This window comes from Cherax quadricarinatus, chromosome 60 (assembly GCF_038502225.1).
Source record: "Cherax quadricarinatus isolate ZL_2023a chromosome 60, ASM3850222v1, whole genome shotgun sequence".
NCBI lineage: Eukaryota > Metazoa > Arthropoda > Malacostraca > Decapoda > Parastacidae > Cherax > Cherax quadricarinatus.
Window position 1 is genome coordinate 16,685,670 of NC_091351.1, and position 22,087 is coordinate 16,707,756.

Genomic DNA, 22,087 nt, shown 5'->3' on the forward strand with positions numbered 1-22,087 from the left:
TTTTCGTGTGCAAGTTCGGTACTAGTCCCTCTAGGATTTTCCAGGTGCATATAATCATGTATCTCTCCCTCCTGCGTTCCAGGGAATACAGGTTTAGAAACCTCAAGCGCTCCCAGTAATTGAGGTGTTTTATCTCCGTTATGCGCGCCGTGAAAGTTCTCTGTACATTTTCTAGGTCGGCAATTTCACCTGCCTTGAAAGGTGCTGTTAGAGTGCAGCAATATTCCAGCCTAGATAGAACAAGTGACCTGAAGAGTGTCATCATGGGCTTGGCCTCCCTAGTTTTGAAGGTTCTCATTATCCATCCTGTCATTTTTCTAGCAGATGCGATTGATACAATGTTTTGGTCCTTGAAGGAGAGATCCTCCGACATAATCACTCCCAGGTCTTTGACGTTGGTGTTTCGCTCTATTTTGTGGCCAGAATTTGTTTTGTACTCTGATGAAGATTTAATTTCCTCATGTTTACCATATCTGAGTAATCGAAATTTCTCATCGTTGAACTTCATATTGTTTTCCGCAGCCCACTGAAAGATTTGGTTGATGTCCGCCTGGAGCCTTGCAGTGTCTGCAATGGAAGACACTGTCATGCAGATTCGGGTGTCATCTGCAAAGGAAGACACGGTGCTGTGGCTGACATCCTTGTCTATGTCAGATATGAGGATGAGGAACAAGATGGGAGCTAGTACTGTGCCTTGTGGAACCGAGCTTTTCACCGTAGCTGCCTCGGACTTTACTCTGTTGACGACTACTCTCTGTGTTCTGTTAGTGAGGAAATTATAGATCCATCGACCGACTTTTCCTGTTATTCATTTAGCACGCATTTTGTGCGCTATTACGCCATGGTCACACTTGTCGAAGGCTTTTGCAAAGTCTGTATATATTACATCTGCATTCTTTTTGTCTTCTAGTGCATTTAGGACCTTGTCGTAGTGATCCAATAGTTGAGACAGACAGGAGCGACCTGTTCTAAACCCATGTTGCCCTGGGTTGTGTAACTGATGGGTTTCTAGATGGGTGGTGATCTTGCTTCTTAGGACCCTTTCAAAGATTTTTATGATATGGGATGTTAGTGCTATTGGTCTGTAGTTCTTTGCTGTTGCTTTACTGCCCCCTTTGTGGAGTGGGGCTATGTCTGTTGTTTTTAGTAACTGAGGGACGACCCCCGTGTCCATGCTCCCTCTCCATAGGATGGAAAAGGCTCGTGATAGGGGCTTCTTGCAGTTCTTGATGAACACAGAGTTCCATGAGTCTGGCCCTGGGGCAGAGTGCATGGGCATGTCATTTATCGCCTGTTCGAAGTCATTTGGCGTCAGGATAACATCGGATAGGCTTGTGTTAATCAAATTTTGTGGCTCTCTCATAAAAAATTCATTTTGATCTTCGACTCTCAGTCTGGTTAGCGGCTTGCTAAAAACTGAGTCATATTGGGACTTGAGTAGCTCACTCCTTGCTGTCATCTGTGTAGGACCCATCTTGTTTGAGTAGGGGCCCAATACTGGACGTTGTTCTCGATTTTGATTTGGCATAGGAGAAGAAATACTTTGGGTTTCTTTCGATTTCATTTATGGCTTTTAGTTCTTCCCGCGATTCCTGACTCCTAAAGGATTCTTTTAGCTTAAGTTCGATGCTTGCTATTTCTCTGACCAGTGTCTCCCTACGCATTTCAGATATATTGACCTCTTTTAGCCACTCTGTTATTCTTTTCCGTCGCCTGTAAAGGGAGCGCCTGTCTCTTTCTATTTTACATCTACTCCTCCTTTTTCTTAGAGGAATAAGCCTTGTGCATACATCGAGTGCCACCGAGTTAATCTGTTCTAGGCATAAGTTGGGGTCTGTGTTGCTTAGTGTATCTTCCCAGCTTATATCGGTTAGGACTTGGTTTACTTGGTCCCACTTTATGTTTTTGTTATTGAAGTTGAATTTGGTGAATGCTCCCTCGTGACTAGTCTCATTTTGTCGGTCTGGGGCTCCACGCATACATGTCTGAACCTCAATTATGTTGTGATCTGAGTATATTGTTTTTGATATGGTGACATTTCTTATCAGATCATCATTGTTAGTGAAGATGAGGTCTAGTGTATTCTCCAGTCTAGTAGGCTCTATTATTTGCTGGTTTAAATTGAATTTTGTGCAGAGATTTAAAAGCTCGTGTGAGTGTGAGTTTTCATCAGAGCTGCCTCCTGGTGTTATTACTGCAACAATATTATTTGCTATATTCCTCCATTTTAGGTGCCTTAAGTTGAAATCCCCCAGGAGCAAGATGTTGGGTGCAGGAGCTGGAAGATTTTCCAGACAGTGGTCAATTTTTAACAGCTGTTCCTGGAATTGCTGGGATGTTGCATCCGGAGGCTTGTAGACTACCACAATGACTAGGTTTTGGTTCTCGACCTTTACTGCTAAAACTTCCACTACATCATTTGAGGCATTAAGCAGTTCTGTGCAAACAAGTGACTCTGCAATGTACAGGCCAACCCCCCCCTTTTTCCTGTTCACTCTGTCACATCTGTATAGGTTGTAACCTGGGATCTATATTTCGTTGTCCAAGTGATCCTTTATGTGGGTCTCAGTGAAAGCCGCGAACATTGCCTTTGCCTCTGCAAGCAGTCCACGGATGAAAGGTATTTTGTTGTTTGTTGCTGGCTTTAGACCCTGTATATTTGCAAAGAAGAATGTTATCGGACTGGTGGTATTGTTGGTACTGGGGGGGGATTTTTTTTCCGGCATTAGTATCTGTATCTGTTGGTTTGGAGTGGAGGCCATCGACTGTGGTTCCACTCCAGGAATGACTGGATTTGGTGTACGATTTCTGCCATTTCCTGCCATTTTTTTTTTCTTCCTGGCACTAAAAAACCTCTCCCTCTTGAGTGGCTGTGGCTACCCAGGTTTTCCCATGGCCTGGATGTTTTGTATCTTTTTGTCCCCTTTAGATGGTATGCCTGGCAATTTAAGTTATAGCACAGTCTTTCCTGTACTGAAGAGGTACACATTTCAGGGTGAAAAAGCTTACAGGAAGGGAGTTTGCATTTTCCTGTTGTCATATGGGCATGGCATTTTCTAGGGTGGTCATAGTTGCATGTCCCATCTGTTTTTCCAGATTTCCCATGCCAGCAGATACCAAGTGCATAGTATGTGCACAGGCTTGGTTTCCGCTTGCCTTGGGTTTCTGTGACTGTATTCCCTGTTGGTGCATGTTTCCCTGTCTTATTTCTATCCTCCCTAGCACCAACAATGGAGCTCCCACCAGTTGTTTTTGGTAATTTATCCTCACTATTGCTATTGGAGTCCTCTTGTTTGCTATTTCCTGCGGTATTTCTAGTTTGCAATATTGGTTTTATCTTATCTTTGACTACACTTGTTTCCCTACTATGGCTCCTGTCCCCTATGAGGTCATTTATATGTATTCCTTCCTGCGTATAATTCCCGACTACCTGGACAAAATCTCCAGCTTCACCATTACTGTCTCCCAGGACAGTATCTCCAGCTTCACCATTACTGTCTCCCAGGACAGTATCTCCAGCTTCACCATTTCTGTCTCCCAGGACAGCACCTCCAGCTTCACCATTACTGTCTCCCAGGACAGCACTATCAGCCCCACATTTACTGACTACCAGGACATCACCTCCAGCCTTACAGTTTGTGACTACATGGCCAGTATCAAGGGCAGTACCATTCAGCCCAGACTTTTTATGTTCCCATCTGTTGTAGAAAGCTTCCAGGTTTTCTATGAAAGCAGCTTTGATGTTGTCCTCTTTTAATACCCTTGTGATTTTAGTCCACAGATTTTCCTCATTTGGGCATACCCAAAAACACTTCTCTGTTTTAATACTGCTTGTAGCTAGTTCTTGAATATCTGCACAAGGGGCGTGACACCAATTTCCACAAAAATGACAATTTATCCATGTGGAAGCCCGTTTGTTTGACTGACCACAGACTACACACAGCTTCATAATGATTTGAATGGTTGATTTACTGCAATTCTACTAGCAACCTCTTGAATATTCTATTAATAACCTTAAATGAAGCTCTAGCTATTTGTATTTCTGTTTCTAACTGTTTTTGTATATTGGACAGCTTACCGTCACGTTCCTGATTTTTAATGTTTGTGTTTATATGGGCGCCTACAACCCCATCCGTTTAGTCTGCTTTATTGTCCAACGAAACCGTTTGAAACCAGTCCCGGGTTCGGACCAGTCAAGGGTTCGGACCAGTCAAGGGTTCGGACCAGTCGATCTGATCTGATCAGTAGGTCACTTATTTAAAACATACTGGTCGGTGATTTGAGCTAACACATGAAGGCTCTACTGGAAATTATCTACCCGAGTAATATGTGATTTGACTGATACAAAAGTATAACTTGCGTGTTGAAGAAATCGGTGACTGCTGGCTGCTCCTACAGTGACGAACGGTCGACCTCAACCCTTGTTTATCAATCGCTGTATCTAGCTTTTCTATTTTTTTTCCGTCTCCACCACAATAAATGCTATATTATCACTATAGTTGACTGGTGCAAATTTTGGAGGAAGGACGCTTTTTCTGTAGTAATAATTGCTTCTCGTTGTGTATATTGCGACCGCTGGTAACTACAGGTTATATGAAATTCACTTGTAACTCTACTATATATTCGAAGCTTAGAACCAGGTGATCACTAGCTCCGAGGGACCATTAATGTGTGATGTCCTGAAAATCTGCATTACTCAAGGTGAATACTAGGTCCAATCGTGCTGGTTCATTCTCTCCTCTCTCTCTGGTAGTGTCCCTAACGTGTTGGTACATGAGGTTTTCCAGTACCACCTCCATCATCTTAGTCCTCCACGTTTCTGGGCCCCCATGTGGCTCCAGACTTTTCCCAGTCAATTTGTTTGTGGTAGAAGTCACCCACAGCCAGTAGCATTGCTTTGCCTATATGGGCCCTTCTGGCCACTTCAGCCAATGTGGCAACCTTTGCTTTGTTACTCTCATCATACTCTTGCCTTCGCCTCCTGCTATTCTGTGGTGGGTTATACATCATTGTAACTACTACACTGGGCCCTCCAGACTGAAATGTTCCTATTATGTAGTCTCTTGCTTCTCCTCTGTCTCCTCTCTCCAGCTCCTCAAAATCTCATTGGTTTTTGATGAACAGTGCCACTCCTCGTGTGTGTTCGTGCCTGTGTTTGTGCTCGTGTGTGTGTGTGCGCTCGTCTTTGTGTGCAATCCTGTGTGTGTGACCCAATTAATATTTGCACTAACAGCCTGGTTGATAAGACCCTGATCCACAATGAGGCGTGGTCACAGACCAGACCGCGAGGGCGTTGACCCAAGAAACTCTCTCCAGGTATCCTCCAGGTATACTCCAGGAATCCTCCAGGTATCTTCCAGGTATACTCAAGGTATACTCAAGGCATCCTCCAGGTATCCTCCAGGTATCCTCCAGGTATCCTCCAGGTATCCTCCAGGTATAATCCAGGTATACTCCAGGTATATTCCATGTATCCTCCAGGTATCCTCCAGGTATCCTCCAGGTATACTCCAGGTATACTCCAGGTATCCTCCAGGCATCCTCCAGGTATCCTCCAGGTATACTCCAGGTATACTCCAGGTATACTCCAGGTATACTCCAGATATCGTCCAGGTATACTCCAGGTATACTCCAGGTATACTCCAGGTATCCTCCAGATATACTCCAGGTATTCTCCAGGTATACTCCAGGTATACTCCAGGTATACTCCAGGTATATTCCAGGTATACTATAGGTATACTCCAGGTATACTCCAGGTATCCTCCAGGTATACTCCAGGTACACTCCAGATATCGTCCAGGTATACTCCAGGTATACTCCAGGTATACTCCAGGTATACTCCAGATATCGTCCAGGTATCCTCCAGGTATACTCCAGGTATACTCCAGGTATCCTCCAGGTATACTCCAGGTATACTCCAGATATCGTCCAGGTATCCTCCAGGTATACTCCAGGTATACAGTTGTGACCGGATATGGACGTGTGGCACTGATGACTTTATAATAAGTTCACTATTGTGACCAAGTATAGAAGTGTTGGTGGTTTAATACTTCCGTAACTTGGTCATGATTTTGACCTGATAAACACTTGTAAGAGTTCATTACCTTTGTAACTTGTTCAGCTATCATAACTTTGGGCTCCAGTCCCTGGACCCATTATGTACCTTTGTAATATTTTTACTACCACCCACAGGATGGGTATGGTGTTACTACCACCCACAGGATGGGTATGGGGTGACTACCACCCACAGGATGGGTATGGTGTGACTACCACCCACAGGATGGGTATGGGGTGACTACCACCCACAGGATGGGTATGGTGTTACTACCACCCACAGGATGGGTATGGGGTGACTACCACCCACAGGATGGGTATGGTGTTACTACCACCCACAGGATGGGTATGGGGTGACTACCACCCACAGGATGGGTATGGTGTTACTACCACCCACAGGATGGGTATGGGGTGACTACCACCCACAGGATGGGTATGGTGTTACTACCACCCACAGGATGGGTATGGGGTGACTACCACCCACAGGATGGGTATGGTGTTACTACCACCCACAGGATGGGTATGGTGTTACTACCACCCACAGGATGGGTATGGGGTGACTACCACCCACAGGATGGGTATGGTGTTACTACCACCCACAGGATGGGTATGGTGTGACTACCACCCACAGGATGGGTATGGTCCTACTACCACCCACAGGATGGGTATGGTGTTACTACCACCCACAGGATGCGTATGGGGTGACTACCGCCCACAGGATGGGTATGGTGTTACTACCACCCACAGGATGGGTATGGGGTGACTACCACCCACAGGATGGGTATGGTGTTACTACCACCCACAGGATGGGTATGGTGTTACTACCACCCACAGGATGGGTATGGGGTGACTACCACCCACAGGATGGGTACGGGGTTACTACCACCCACAGGATGGGTATGGGGTGACTACCACCCACAGGATGGTTATGGTGTTACTACCACCCACAGGATGGGTATGGGGTGACTACCACCCACAGGATGGGTATGGTGTTACTACCACCCACAGGATGGGTATGGGGTGACTACCACCCACAGGATGGGTATGGTGTTACTACCACCCACAGGATGGATATGGTGTTACTACCACCCACAGGATGGGTATGGGGTGACTACCACCCACAGGATGGGTATGGGGTTACTACCACCCACAGGATGGGTATGGGGTGACTACCACCCACAGGATGGGTATGGTGTTACTACCACCCACAGGATGGGTGTGGGATGACTACCACCCACAGGATGGGTATGGTGTTACTACCACCCACAGGATGGGTATGGTGTTACTACCACCCACAGGATAGGTATGGGGTGACTACCACCCACAGGATGGGGACGGGGTTACTACCACTCACAGGATGGGTAAGGGGTGACTACCACCCACAGGATGGGTATGGTGTTACTACCACCCACAGGATGGGTATGGGGTGACTACCACCCACAGGATGGGTATGGTGCTACTACCACCCACAGGATGGGTATGGTGTTATTACCACCCACAGGATGGGTATGGGGTGACTACCACCCACAGGATGGGTACGGGGTTACTACCGCCCACAGGATGGGTATGGGGTGACTACCACCCACAGGATGGGTATGGTGTTACTACCACCCACAGGATGGGTATGGTGTTACTACCACCCACAGGATGGGTATGAGGTGACTACCACCCACAGGATGGGTATGGGGTGACTACCGTCCACAGGATGAGTATGGGGCGACTACCACCCACAGAATGGGTATGGGGTGACTACCACCCACAGGATGGGTATGGGGTGACTACCACCCACACGATGGGTATAGGGTGACTACCACCCACAGGATGGGTATGGGGTGACTACTGTCCACAGGATGAGTATGGGGTGACTACCACCCACAGAATGGGTATGGGGTGACTACCACCCACAGGATGGGTAAGGGGTGACTACCACCCACAGGATGGGTATGGGGTGACTACCGCCCACAGGATGGGTATGGGGTGACTACCGCCCACAGGATGGGTATGGGGTGACTACCACCCTCAGGATGGGTATTGGGTGACTACCACCCACAGGGTGGGTATGGTGTGACTACCACACACAGGATGGGTATGGTGTGACTACCACCCACAGGATGGGTATGGGGTGACTACCGCCCACAGGATGGGTATGGGGTGACTACCGTCCACAGAATGAGTATGGGGTGACTACCACCCACAGAATGGGTATGGGGTGGCTACCACCCACAGGATGGGTATGGGGTGACTACCACCCACAGGATGGGTATGGGGTGACTACCGCCCACAGAATGGGTATGGGGTGACTGCCGCTCACAGGATGGGTATGGGGTGACTACCACCCTCAGGATGGGTATTGGGTGACTACCACCCACAGGGTGGGTATGGTGTGACTACCACACACAGGATGGGTATGGTGTGACTACCACCCACAGGGTGGGTATGGTGTGACTACCACCCACAGGATGGGTATGGGGTGACTACCACCCACAGGATGGGTATGGTGTGACTACCACCCACAGGGTGGGTATGGTGTGACTACCACCCACAGGATGGGTATGGGGTGACTACCACCCTCAGGATGGGTATTGGGTGACTACCACCCACAGGGTGGGTATGGTGTGACTACCACCCACAGGGTGGGTATGGTGTGACTACCGCACACAGGATGGGTATGGGGTGACTACCACCCACAGGATGGGTATGGGGTGACTACCACCCACAGGATGGGTATGGGGTGACTACCACCCACAGGATGGGTATGGGGTGACTACCACCCACAGGATGGGTATGGGGTGACTACCACCCACAGGATGGGTATGGGGTGACTACCACCCACAGGATGGGTATGAGGTGACTACCACCCACAGGATGGGTATGGGGTGACTACCACCCACAGGATGGGTATGGGGTGACTACCACCCACAGGATGGGTATGGGGTGACTACCACCCACAGGATGGGTATGGGGTGACTACCACCCACAGGATGGGTATGGGGTGACTACCACCCACAGGATGGGTATGGGGTGACTACCACCCACAGGATGGGTATGGGGTGACTACCACCCACAGGATGGGTATGGGGTGACTACCACCCACAGGATGGGTATGGGGTTACTACCACCCACAGGATGGGTATGGGGTGACTACCACCCACAGGATGGGTATGGGGTGACTACCACCCACAGGATGGGTATGGGGTGACTACCACCCACAGGGTGGGTATGGGGTGACTACCACCCACAGGATGGGTATGGGGTGACTACCACCCACAGGATGGGTATGGGGTGACTACCACCCACAGGATGGGTATGGGGTGACTACCACCCACAGGATGGGTATGGTGTGACTACCACCCACAGGATGGGTATGGGGTGACTACCACACACAGGATGGGTATGGGGTGCATAATAAACAAATTACACTAAAAAGATGAATAAGAGTGATTGGTATGACAGTAACGCCATTGAGGTGGCAGAACCTGTAACATTTGTAGTGTGTAATTTAGTAAGGATAAAGCAAAAGCCAGAGAATGTAACTCAGTCATAGTTAGGGATAATATGTGAAGGAGATTAGGAACTCTGAGGAATGAAGGACTGACAGTATTATAGAGATCAACAGTAGTTAGCACATTGTTGTACTCAATAACAATGTTACGTGTTAGTCATGGTGGTACTGGTTGTGTTAGTCATGGTGGTACTGGTTACGTGCTAGTCATGGCGGTACTGGTTGTGTTAGTCATGGTGGTACTGGTTGTGTTGTGATGTAGTCCAGCTGGGCTTGTGAGGTCTCTGGGGAGACCTAATTTAACCAATTATATGGTCACACCTTGCCTTGGCAAACGTCTGTAGCCACGCCCACGTCTGAGGTCTTTTGTTCTTAACAGCGTCAGAGCTAGGCGTCAGGTCGTACACGTGGTTGTGGAGGGTGCTTGGACCACCATAAAAGCCCAAGGAAGAGCATGATCATGAGATGGGAGCGGAGCTGCTGCTGGGGCGCAGAGCTCCTGAGCAGAAGATTCGGGCAGAGCTTTGGCCTGGGTGCAGAGCTCTGAGCAGAGATTTTCGAGAGGAGCTGCTGCTGGGGTGCAGGGCTCGGGAGAAGGCTGCTGAAGTCTCTGGAGGAGACTGTTGGAGGCATTGGGCAGAGTACTGGCTTGGCGCAGTACTCGTGCTGTGTAGGTCTTGGGACCTGTGGCTTAGTTCCTGTAGTGAACTGTCCTCTGTGCTATATTGTAAGTTACATTCATTTTGGTCAAGTTGATTGTGTTCCCTGTCTCACTGCTTATGTGTACCACCCCATTTATCTAAACCACAATAATGTTCTGTTCCCAAATATATTATGGTACAAAGACGTAATAATAAACTGTGTTTGAGTAGAATAGTAATATTCACTGTCCCTGTCTTTTTTTTCTTATATTTTATTATGTTTATATATGAGTGAAGAATGGACGAGGCATATGTTAGTGAATATTGTAGAGTTAATGAGAGTGTCGTGGTGGTCACCACTGACCTGTCATTACCTACCTACCTCCGCTAATCATCTCACTCCTACCACCTCGCCTGCCTCTCCCCTGCCTACATAATCCCCTACTCCCATATTCCCCACTTATATCCTATTCAATCATTACCCCCCTACATGACAGTGTTAGTCATAACGGTACTGGTTACGTGTTAGTCATGGCGGTACTGGTTGTGTTAGTCATGGTGGTACTGGTTGTGTTAGTCATGGTGGTACTGGTTGTGTAAGTCATGGTGGTACTGGTTACGTGTTAGTCATGGCGGTACTGGTTGTGTTAGTCATGGTGGTACTGGTTGTGTTAGTCATGGTGGTACTGGTTGTGTAAGTCATGGTGGTACTGGTTGTGTTAGTCATGGTGGTACTGGTTGTGTTAGTCATGGCGGTACTGGTTGTGTTAGTCATGGTGGTACTGGTTGTGTTAGTCATGGTGGTACTGGTTGTGTAAGTCATGGTGGTACTGGTTACGTGTTAGTCATGGCGGTACTGGTTGTGTTAGTCATGGTGGTACTGGTTGTGTTAGTCATGGTAGTACTGGTTACGTGTTAGTCATGGTGGTACTGGTTACGTGTTAGTCATGGCGGTACTGGTTGTGTTAGTCATGGTGGTACTGGTTGTGTTAGTCATGGTGGTACTGGTTGTGTAAGTCATGGTGGTACTGGTTGTGTTAGTCATGGTGGTACTGGTTGTGTTAGTCATGGTGGTACTGGTTACGTGTTAGTCATGGTGGTACTGGTTGTGTTAGTCATGGTGGTACTGGTTGTTAGTCATGGTGGTACTGGTTACGTGTTAGTCATGGTGGTACTGGTTACGTGTTAGTCATAGTGGTACTAGTTGTATTAGTCATCTTGGTACTGGTTACGTGTTAGTCATGGTGGTACTGGTTACGTGTTAGCCATGGTGGTACTGGTTACGTGTTAGTCATGGTGGTATTGGTTACGTGTTAGTTATGGTGGTACTGGTTACATGTTAGTCATAGTGGTACTGGTTGTGTTAGTCATGGTGGTACTGGTTACATGTTAGTCATGGTGGTACTGGTTGTGTTAGTCATGGTGGTACTGATTACGTGTTAGTCATGGTGGTACTGGTTACGTGGTAGTCATGGTGGTACTGGTTGTGTCAGTCATGGTGGTACTGGTTACGTGGTAGTCATGGTGGTATTGGTTGTGTTAGTCATGGTGGTACTGGTTACGTGGTAGTCATGGTGGTACTGGTTACGTGTTAGTCATGGTGATACTGGTTGTGTTAGTCATGGTGGTACTGGTTACGTGTTAGCCATGGTGGTGCTGGTTGTGTTAGTCATGGTGGTACTGGTTGTGTTAGTCATTGTGGTACTGGTTACGTGTTAGTCATGGTGGTACTGGTTACGTGTTAGTCATGGTGGTACTGGTTACGTGTTAGTCATGGTGGTACTGGTTACGTGTTAGTCATAGTGGTACTGGTTGTGTTAGTCATGGTGGTACTGGTTACGTGTTAGTCATGGTGGTACTGGTTACGTGTTAGTCATGGTGGTACTGGTTGTGTTAGTCATGGTGGTACTGGTTACGTGTTAGTCATGGTGGTACTGGTTACGTGTTAGTCATGGTGGTACTGGTTGTGTTAGTCATAGTGGTACTGGTTACGTGTTAGTCATGGTGGTACTGGTTGTGTTATCATGGTGGTACTGGTTACGTGTTAGTCATGGTGATACTGCTTGTGTTAGTCATGGTGGTACTGGTTACGTGTTAGCCATGGTGGTACTGGTTGTGTTAGTCATGGTGGTACTGGTTGTGTTAGTCATGGTGGTACTGTTTACGTGTTAGTCATGGTGATACTGGTTACGTGTTAGTCATAGTGGTACTGGTTACGTGTTAGTCATGGTGGTACTGGTTACGTGTTAGCCATGGTGGTACTGGTTGTGTTAGTCATGATGGTACTGGTTACGTGTTAGTCATGGTGGTACCGTTTGTGTTAGTCATGGTGGTACTGGTTGTGTTACTCATGGTGGTACTGATTACGTGTTAGTCATGGTGGTACTGGTTACGAGTTAGTCATTGTGGTATTGGTTACGTGTTAGTCATGGTGATACTGGTTACGTGTTAGTCAAGGTGGTACTGGTTGTGTTAGTTATGGTGGTACTGGTTACGTGTTAGTCATAGTGGTACTGGTTACGTGTTAGTCATGGTGGTACTAGTTCTGTTAGTCATGGTGGTACTGGTTACGTGTTAGTCATGAAGGTACTGGTTACGTGTTAGTCATAGTGGTACTGGTTACGTGTTAGTCATGGTGTTACTGGTTGTGTTAGTCATGGTGGTACTGGCTACGTGTTAGTCATGGTGGTATTGGTTACGTGTTAGTCATGGTGGTACTGGTTACATGTTAGTCATAGTGGTACTGGTTGTGTTAGTCATGGTGGTACTGGTTACATGTTAGTCATGGTGGTACTGGTTGTGTTAGTCATAGTGGTACTGGTTACGTGTTAGTCATGGTGGTACTGGTTGTGTTATCATGGTGGTACTGGTTACGTGTTAGTCATGGTGATACTGCTTGTGTTAGTCATGGTGGTACTGGTTACGTGTTAGCCATGGTGGTACTGGTTGTGTTAGTCATGGTGGTACTGGTTGTGTTAGTCATGGTGGTACTGGTTACGTGTTAGTCATGGTGGTACTGGTTACGTGTTAGTCATAGTGGTACTGGTTACGTGTTAGTCATGGTGGTACTGGTTACGTGTTAGCCATGGTGGTACTGGTTGTGTTAGTCATGATGGTACTGGTTACGTGTTAGTCATGGTGGTACCGTTTGTGTTAGTCATGGTGGTACTGGTTGTGTTACTCATGGTGGTACTGATTACGTGTTAGTCATGGTGGTACTGGTTACGAGTTAGTCATTGTGGTATTGGTTACGTGTTAGTCATGGTGATACTGGTTACGTGTTAGTCAAGGTGGTACTGGTTGTGTTAGTTATGGTGGTACTGGTTACGTGTTAGTCATAGTGGTACTGGTTACGTGTTAGTCATGGTGGTACTAGTTCTGTTAGTCATGGTGGTATTGGTTACGTGTTAGTCAAGAAGGTACTGGTTACGTGTTAGTCATAGTGGTACTGGTTACGTGTTAGTCATGGTGTTACTGGTTGTGTTAGTCATGGTGGTACTGGCTACGTGTTAGTCATGGTGGTATTGGTTAGGTGTTAGTCATGGTGGTACTGGTTACATGTTAGTCATAGTGGTACTGGTTGTGTTAGTCATGGTGGTACTGGTTACATGTTAGTCATGGTGGTACTGGTTGTGTTAGTCATGGTGGTACTGGTTACGTGTTAGTCATGGTGGTACTGGTTACGTGTAGTCATGGTGGTACTGGTTGTGTTAGTCATGGTGGTACTGGTTACGTGGTAGTCATGGTGGTACTGGTTGTGTTAGTCATGGTGGTACTGGTTACGTGGTAGTCATGGTGGTACTGGTTGTGTTAGTCATGGTGGTACTGGTTACGTGTTAGCCATGGTGGTGCTGGTTGTGTTAGTCATGGTGGTACTGGTTGTGTTAGTCATTGTGGTACTGGTTACGTGTTAGTCATGGTGGTACTGGTTACGTGTTAGTCATGGTGGTACTGGTTACGTGTTAGTCATGGTGGTACTGGTTACGTGTTAGTCATGGTGGTACTGGTTACGTGTTAGTCATGGTGGTACTGGTTGTGTTAGTCATGGTGGTACTGGTTACGTGTTAGTCATGGTGGTACTGGTTACGTGTTAGTCATGGTGGTACTGGTTGTGTTAGTCATAGTGGTACTGGTTACGTGTTAGTCATGGTGGTACTGGTTGTGTTATCATGGTGGTACTGGTTACGTGTTAGTCATGGTGATACTGCTTGTGTTAGTCATGGTGGTACTGGTTACGTGCTAGCCATGGTGGTACTGGTTGTGTTAGTCATGGTGGTACTGGTTGTGTTAGTCATGGTGGTACTGGTTACGTGTTAGTCATGGTGGTACTGGTTACGTGTTAGTCATAGTGGTACTGGTTACGTGTTAGTCATGGTGGTACTGGTTACGTGTTAGCCATGGTGGTACTGGTTGTGTTAGTCATGATGGTACTGGTTACGTGTTAGTCATGGTGGTACCGTTTGTGTTAGTCATGGTGGTACTGGTTGTGTTACTCATGGTGGTACTGATTACGTGTTAGTCATGGTGGTACTGGTTACGAGTTAGTCATTGTGGTATTGGTTACGTGTTAGTCATGGTGATACTGGTTACGTGTTAGTCAAGGTGGTACTGGTTGTGTTAGTTATGGTGGTACTGGTTACGTGTTAGTCATAGTGGTACTGGTTACGTGTTAGTCATGGTGGTACTAGTTCTGTTAGTCATGGTGGTACTGGTTACGTGTTAGTTATGAAGGTACTGGTTACGTGTTAGTCATGGTGGTACTGGTTACGTGTTAGTCATGGTGTTACTGGTTGTGTTAGTCATGGTGGTACTGGCTACGTGTTAGTCATGATGGTGCTGGTTGTGTTAGTCATGGTGGTACTGGTTGTGTTAGTCATGGTGGTACTTGTTACGTGTTCGTCATCATGGTACTGGTTACGTGTTAGTCATGGTGGTACTGGTTACGTGTTAGTCATGGTGGTACTGGTTACGTATTAGTCATGGTGGTACTGGTTGTGTTAGTCATGGTTGTACTGGTTACGTGTTTGTCATGGTGGTACTGGTTACGTGTTAGTCATGGTGGTACTGGTTACGTGTTAGTCATGGTGGTACTGGTTGTGTTAGTCATGGTGGTACTGGTTACGTGTTAATCATGGTGGTACTGGTTACGTGTTAGTCATGGTGGTACTGGTTGTGTTAGTCATGGTGGTACTGGATACGTGTAAGTCATGGTGGTACTGGTTACGTGTTAGTCATGGTGGTACTGGTTGTTAGTCATGGTGGTACTGGTTTCGTGTTAGTCATGGTGGTACTGGTTGTGTTAGTCATGGGGGTACTGGTTACGTGTTAGTCATGGTGGTACTGGTTGTGTTAGTCATGGTGGTACTGGTTACGTGTTAATCATGGTGGTACTGGTTACGTGTTAGTCATGGTGGTACTGGTTGTGTTAGTCATGGTGGTACTGGTTACGTGTAACTCATGGTGGTACTGGTTACGTGTTAGTCATGGTGGTACTGGTTGTGTTAGTCATGGAGGTACTGGTTTCGTGTTAGTCATGGTGGTACTGGTTGTGTTAGTCATGGTGGTACTGGTTCCGTGCTAGTCATGGTGGTACTGGTTTCGTGTTAGTCATGGTGGTACTGTTTGTTTTAGTCATGGTGGTACTGGTTGTGTTAGTCATGGTGGTACTGGTTACGTGTTAGTCATGGCGGTACTGGTTACGTGTTAGTCATGGTGGTACTGGTTACGTGTTAGTCATGGTGGTACTGGTTACGTGTTAGTCAAGATGGTACTGGTTACGTGTTAGTCTTGGTGGTACTGGTTGTGTTAGTCATGGTGGTACTGGTTACGAGTTAGTCATGGTGGTACTGGTTACGTGTTAGTCATGGTGGTACTGGTTGTGTTAGTCATGGTGGTACTGGTTACGTGTTAGTCATGGTGGTACTGGTTACGTGTTAGTCATGGTGGTACTGGTTACGTGTTAGTCATGGTGGTACTGGTTACGTGTTAGTCATGGTGGTACTGGTTACGTGTTAGTCATGGTGGTACTGGTTACGTGTTAGTCATGGTGGTACTGGTTGTGTTCGTCATGGTGGTACTGGTTACGTGTTAGTCATGGTGGTACTAGTTCTGTTACTCATGGTGGTTCTGGTTATGTGTTAGTCATGAAGGTACTGGTTACGTGTTAGTCATGGTGGTACTGGTTGTGTTAGTCATGGTGGTACTGGTTACGAGTTAGTCATGGTGGTACTGGTTACGTGTTAGTCATGGTGGTACTGGTTGTGTTAGTCATGGTGGTACTGGTTACGTGTTAGTCATGGTGGTACTGGTTACGTGTTAGTCATGGTGGTACTGGTTACGTGTTAGTCATGGTGGTACTGGTTACGTGTTAGTCATGGTGGTACTGGTTACGTGTTAGTGATGGTGGTACTGGTTACGTGTTAGTCATGGTGGTACTGGTTGTGTTCGTCATGGTGGTACTGGTTACGTGTTAGTCATGGTGGTACTGGTTACGTGTTAGTCATGGTGGTACTAGTTAAGCTTTAGTCATGGTGGTACTGGTTACGTGTTAGTCATAGTGGTACTGGTTAAGTGTTAGTCATGGTGGTACTGGTTTGATAGACATCGGTAGATAATCTTTGTGTGTATTTACATACACTAATTAAACATGTTGGCACATTTCAAGAAAATGGATTACAATGAATATATATATGTATTGGATTGTCTGCATCGCTCTTGGGCCGTGTAGACCTCCTTGCCTGACGCTCCTCAGTAACCTGACAGCAGTGGTAAGAGGAGGTGTTGTGCATTCGCTGCCTGGATGAGGTAGAGTGCGGTCTTGTTTTGCACCCCTCTACTGTTTCCCAGACGAGCTACTCAGTCAGCGACATGGCGCCAGGTGTGCGCAGGAGAGTGAATACTGTGGGCATTGAACTTATTAGTGGGGCTTTAACGCCTACGTCAGTCGATGTGTTATTGCCCAAAATTATACAAGAGACATATGGCATCAGAGACGAGGATTTATATGGAGTGGCACTGAACGGTGTATATAGAATTTTCGTGAAAGTGCTAACTGCTCAAGTATACGAGGCTTTGGTTGATCGTTACCAAGATGTCAGCATTACTGTAACACCGGCAGTGAGGGTCAAGTTGATTGATGTATCACGACATTATTCGTGGGTTAAGCTCCGCAACGTGCCTTTTGAGGCTGATGAGGTAGATATTCGAAATGTTTTCCAACGTTATGGAACTGTACATCTGGCCCAACCTGGCAAATGGGTAAAAGGTGCTTACACAGGATTTCCTGAGGGTTCTTTTAATCTCAAGATGACGCTTAGGCATCCTATACCCTCGTATGTATATCTCGAAGAGTTTAGAACCCAGGTAATGGTAGCGTATGCGGGGCAGAGACGTACGTGCCGACTGTGTGGCGAATATGACCATATGGCGGCAGACTGTGGCAAGCGGAGTATGGCTCCTGGGCCGGCAAGGGGCGGAGCACCTGCGCATGAGCACCCGATGCCTAAGGAAGAACGGGGGCAAGGAGGAGGGCGTGGTCGCATGTGGAGTGAAGAGGTAGTGGCTCCTCCAGTGGAATCGGAAGAAGTGGTGATCCATGAATCACCTGGCCCATCAACAGTGGCTCCTGGGCCGGCAAGGGGCGGAGCACCTGCGCATGAGCACCCGATGCCTAAAGAAGAACGGGTGCAAGGAGGAGGGCATGGTCGCATGTGGAGTGAAGTGGTGGTGGCTCCTCCTGGGGAATCGGAAGAAGTGGTGATCCATGAATCACCTGGCCCATCAACAGTACAGTTGTCAAGTGAGGAGGTACAGGAGGGCGCAGCAGTGAAGGCTATTGAGGAGGAGTTGGAGACGGTGATACAGGCTATGTTACAGTCTACGGAGGTGGAGAGTTACAGCGAACAAGACCCTGGGATCAGGGCAGATGGTGTGTGTGGGGAAGGGGAGGATCAGGTGGCACCTGTGGTGGACAGTGCGAGTGCCATGGAGGGGCATGGAGGCGGATTAAGGGTGGTAGAGGTGGAAGTCCATTGTGCTGGCTCCCAGGACTCAGGTATGGAAACTGAGGGAGCTACAAGGAAAAGGGCAGCAGCGTCAGATTCGGACGATGTTCTGACACCGGCGCAAAGGCCGGGGAAAAAGACATGGGGTTATGGTACCCAGAGTGACTCTGCGAGGGGGCCACAACAGAAGGGGGGGGGATGGTTGGGAAGGAGGGGGGAATCTGTGGCAAAGGCACAGTCCAGGGGAACGGTCTGAAAGGGAAGAATCTTGACATGAGGCAGGGAAGGAAACCTTAAACTGGCCTCAGGTGTGTAACAATAAATATTAATGGTCTGTGTGATGGTGTTAAACGGGAGTGCTTCAGGATGTTTTTGAATAGGTATAAGGTTGACGTAGCTTTTGTGCAGGAGCACAATTTTAAGCTTGGTCGTGAATTAGTGGTGCCTGGGTATCAGGCTTATGTGTTGCCGTCTGAGCGTTTAAAAGGAGGAGTGGGTGTGTTGATCAGGGAGGCGAGCCCGTTTGTATTGCATAGGAAAGAGGGGGGGGGAGGGGGGAGAGTATTACGTGTGGAAGGATGGTGGATGGGAGAGAGAGTGGCGTTTGTGTGTGTGTATGCCCCAGCAGAAAGTGACGTGAAAGTGAAGATGGATTTTGTGCGGGAGGAGCTCGTGTATTACCTACGCACGTTACCGTCTGTGGCGATTGTGGGGGGGGATTGGAATTGTGTAATTAAGAAGACAGACGTGGAACCCAGAGGAGCGGGATATTTTTCCTCAGTCTTGGGGGGCCTGCTTAGAGATCTTCAGTTACGTGATGCTTTCGGGGGAGGTCTGTGGGAGGTGGAACATACGTTTATAAGAAGGGGATATGCGGCTCGTTTGGACAGGTTATATTTATCTCAGAGGGTTTTGGTAGAGTCTTTTAAAACTATAGAGATGGTGTCTTCCGATCATAGGGCGGTATTAGTGGAGGTGGGATGGGATGCTTTGGCTCGTAGGCAGGGAAGTTATTGGAAACTGAACACGATGGTTTTGGGAGATAGGGAGGGAGTGGAAGCATTTGCAATATTTTGGGAACAGCTCTGTGCCGACAGAAGAACTGAGGAAGACGTGGTAGGATGGTGGGATAGTGTGGCTAAATTACAAATACGTCAATTTTATGTGAGGGAGGGCAAACGCATTAATCAATTGCGGTATGGTTTGTCAAATTACTTAGAATCTAGATTACGGAATTGTTACGAGGGGGGGGCGGTGGCCGGGGTGTACCCGGTGGAGGATATACACATGTTGAAGGACAGAATACGGGATTTGCAAGAAGAACGTTTTGCAGCTGTACGGGTACAGGCGGGGTTAGACGAAGTACTCTGGGGCGACAAGCCATCAGCTTGTGTGCTGCGAGGACAGAAGGTACGACAGCGAACGACTACAATACCGGGTTTGCAAGTCATATCTTCTGTGGGGGGTTTTAGAGAGGGTCAGGTATTAAGGGACACCAAGGGGATGAGTGCATATGCAGATAGATGGTTTGAGGAATACGGGAAAAGTAGTGGGGTGGATGGTGAGGTTCTTGGGAAGGTATGTGAGTATGTGCCGTGCAAACTGGGGAGGAGTGATCGGGAGGCACTGGGTGGGGTCATTGAGGAGGGGGAAATATGGAGAGCCCTTATGGACATGAGGAAGGGTAAGGCACCTGGGATCGATGGTTTACCTAGCGAATTTTATGTACAGCACTGGGGTCTGCTTAGGGGTTTCCTAGTAAGGTTAATGAATGCCATGAAAGACGGAGGTAAGATGGGAGAATCTCAGGCAACGGCGGTGGTGGTGTTGGTCCCAAAGGGTAAACAGCAGAGTACCCTTCGGGATTATCGAGCCATTTCATTGTTTTGTGCTGATTATAAATTATTTGCGAAAATTCTTGGGAATCGGCTTAAATGTGTTGTGGGGAGGGTCGTGTCTGAGTCTCAGTTTGGTTTACCTGGTAGGTCAATGAGCGTGGGCCACGGGATTATCAAGGGGTTCCTGGAGGACATAGAAAGGGAAAGAGGGGCGTTGGTGGCGTTGGATTGGCAAGGGGCTTATGATAGGGTGGAAAGAAAGGCTTTGAGGGATATTCTCCTACGACAGGGGTTTGGCGAAGAAATAGTGGGGTGGGTGGATACGTTGTACTCAAACGCGAAGGTAAGGGTGCAAATCAATGGGTGTGTGGGGGGGGGAGTCAACATGGAGCGGGGTCTTCGGCAGGGATGTCCTTTATCACAAATATTGTTTGCATGTGTTCAGGATCCCTTTTATAGGATTGTGGAGGATCATCTAAGGACGGGGGGGAGGGATGGTGAGCTGAAGCCGTGGCCTGGTTTGGTGGGTTATGTTGATGATACCACTATTTTGGCAAGTGAGGAGACACGGTTAGGACTTTTGGGGGAAGTTGTACACACTTTTGGGAGAGCTACTGGGATGAAGGTAAATCTGGAAAAGTCAATGATCATGGGGCCGGGAGAGTGGACAGAGAGATTAGATTGGGGATGTGATGTTGTGCAGCGGAGGACCGGGAGTCTGAAAATCTGCGGTGTCATGTATGAGGCTGACCTGAGTGCTGCAAGGGTTAGCAATTCGAATAGGATGGTGGAACAGGTGCAGCGACGGTTGGGAATGCTGCGACCTCACCATTTAACCCTTAGGCAACGTGTAATTGTCATCAATGTATTACTATATAGTAAAGTCTGGTTTGTTTCGGCTGTGATGCCGTTAACAGGAACGGCGATCACGAGTATTCTTAGAATGGTGTTCAAATTTTTGTGGGGTTCAGGGTGCAACTGGTTGCGAAGGGAGGTAGTGACATTGCCGGTATGTAGGGGAGGGTTGGGTTTGTTGGACTTGAGAAAGCACGTGAAATGTGTGTTTATTAAGAGGGAAGTGATGAGTGCAGGTGGATGGAGGGAGGGTCAGCTAGATAAGGTACATGCTCACCTGAGGAAATGGTATGGAGGGGCGGAAATGAAGGAATGCGAGACAGTGTTACGCGCCTTAATGTTAGCCAGGGAACCAGGAAAAGTAAAGGTGGGAACTTTGTGTAAATTGTTAGAGAGACATGTAGTGGCGCCGGTTGAAGGGATCTACCCCATGTATGCATGGGATGTAATATGGCGAAGATTTAGTAAATTAAGGATACGACCTAGGGCGCGTGAGGTTATGTACCGTTTCCTGCATGGGATTTTGCCAACGGGAGCGATGCTCTGAGATAGGAGGGTTATTGAGGGTGGGGGGTGAGGCAGATGCAGTGGGGAAGAGACTGCATATCATGTCGTCTATTTTTGTGAAGGTTTGGAGTGCATCAGGGTATGGATGCGTAAGGTAGTGGTGAGGGTGGGGGGTCAAGGTGTGGCGGTATTGCGAGCGTTGAGTCTTGATATGAGTGGTGTGGAGGAGAGTGTGGTAAGAGGTTTAGCATATGTCATCGTGGACTACATATATGTTTTATGGGGTATGAGGGGGAGGGTGGGTGGGGATGTGCTGAGAAGGACTTTGGCGGCAACGTTTTATCGAACTTTGTGTCGCAACAGAGACATTTTTGGGAAAAGGTGGGAAGAGTATTTTTCTGAGGGTTATAGAGGACTAACAATAGGGAATTTATTGGCGTTATAAGGGGCTTTAACTGCCGGGGTGAGTGGGTTGGTAAAAGGGGGGGGGGGGGTTCAGGGGATTTCAACGGGCTCACCTCCTTGGGAATGCAGTGATGTGGTTGGGTGTGATTGGAGGTACTAGTGTGTGACCAGATGAGAGGTTGTGCAAGATAAGTTTTGCTTAGTTCCCTTGATGGGGAAGGTGTAAGGAGCAGATTAAATATATAACATGTATTAATGTATAACCTATAAATTATATAACAT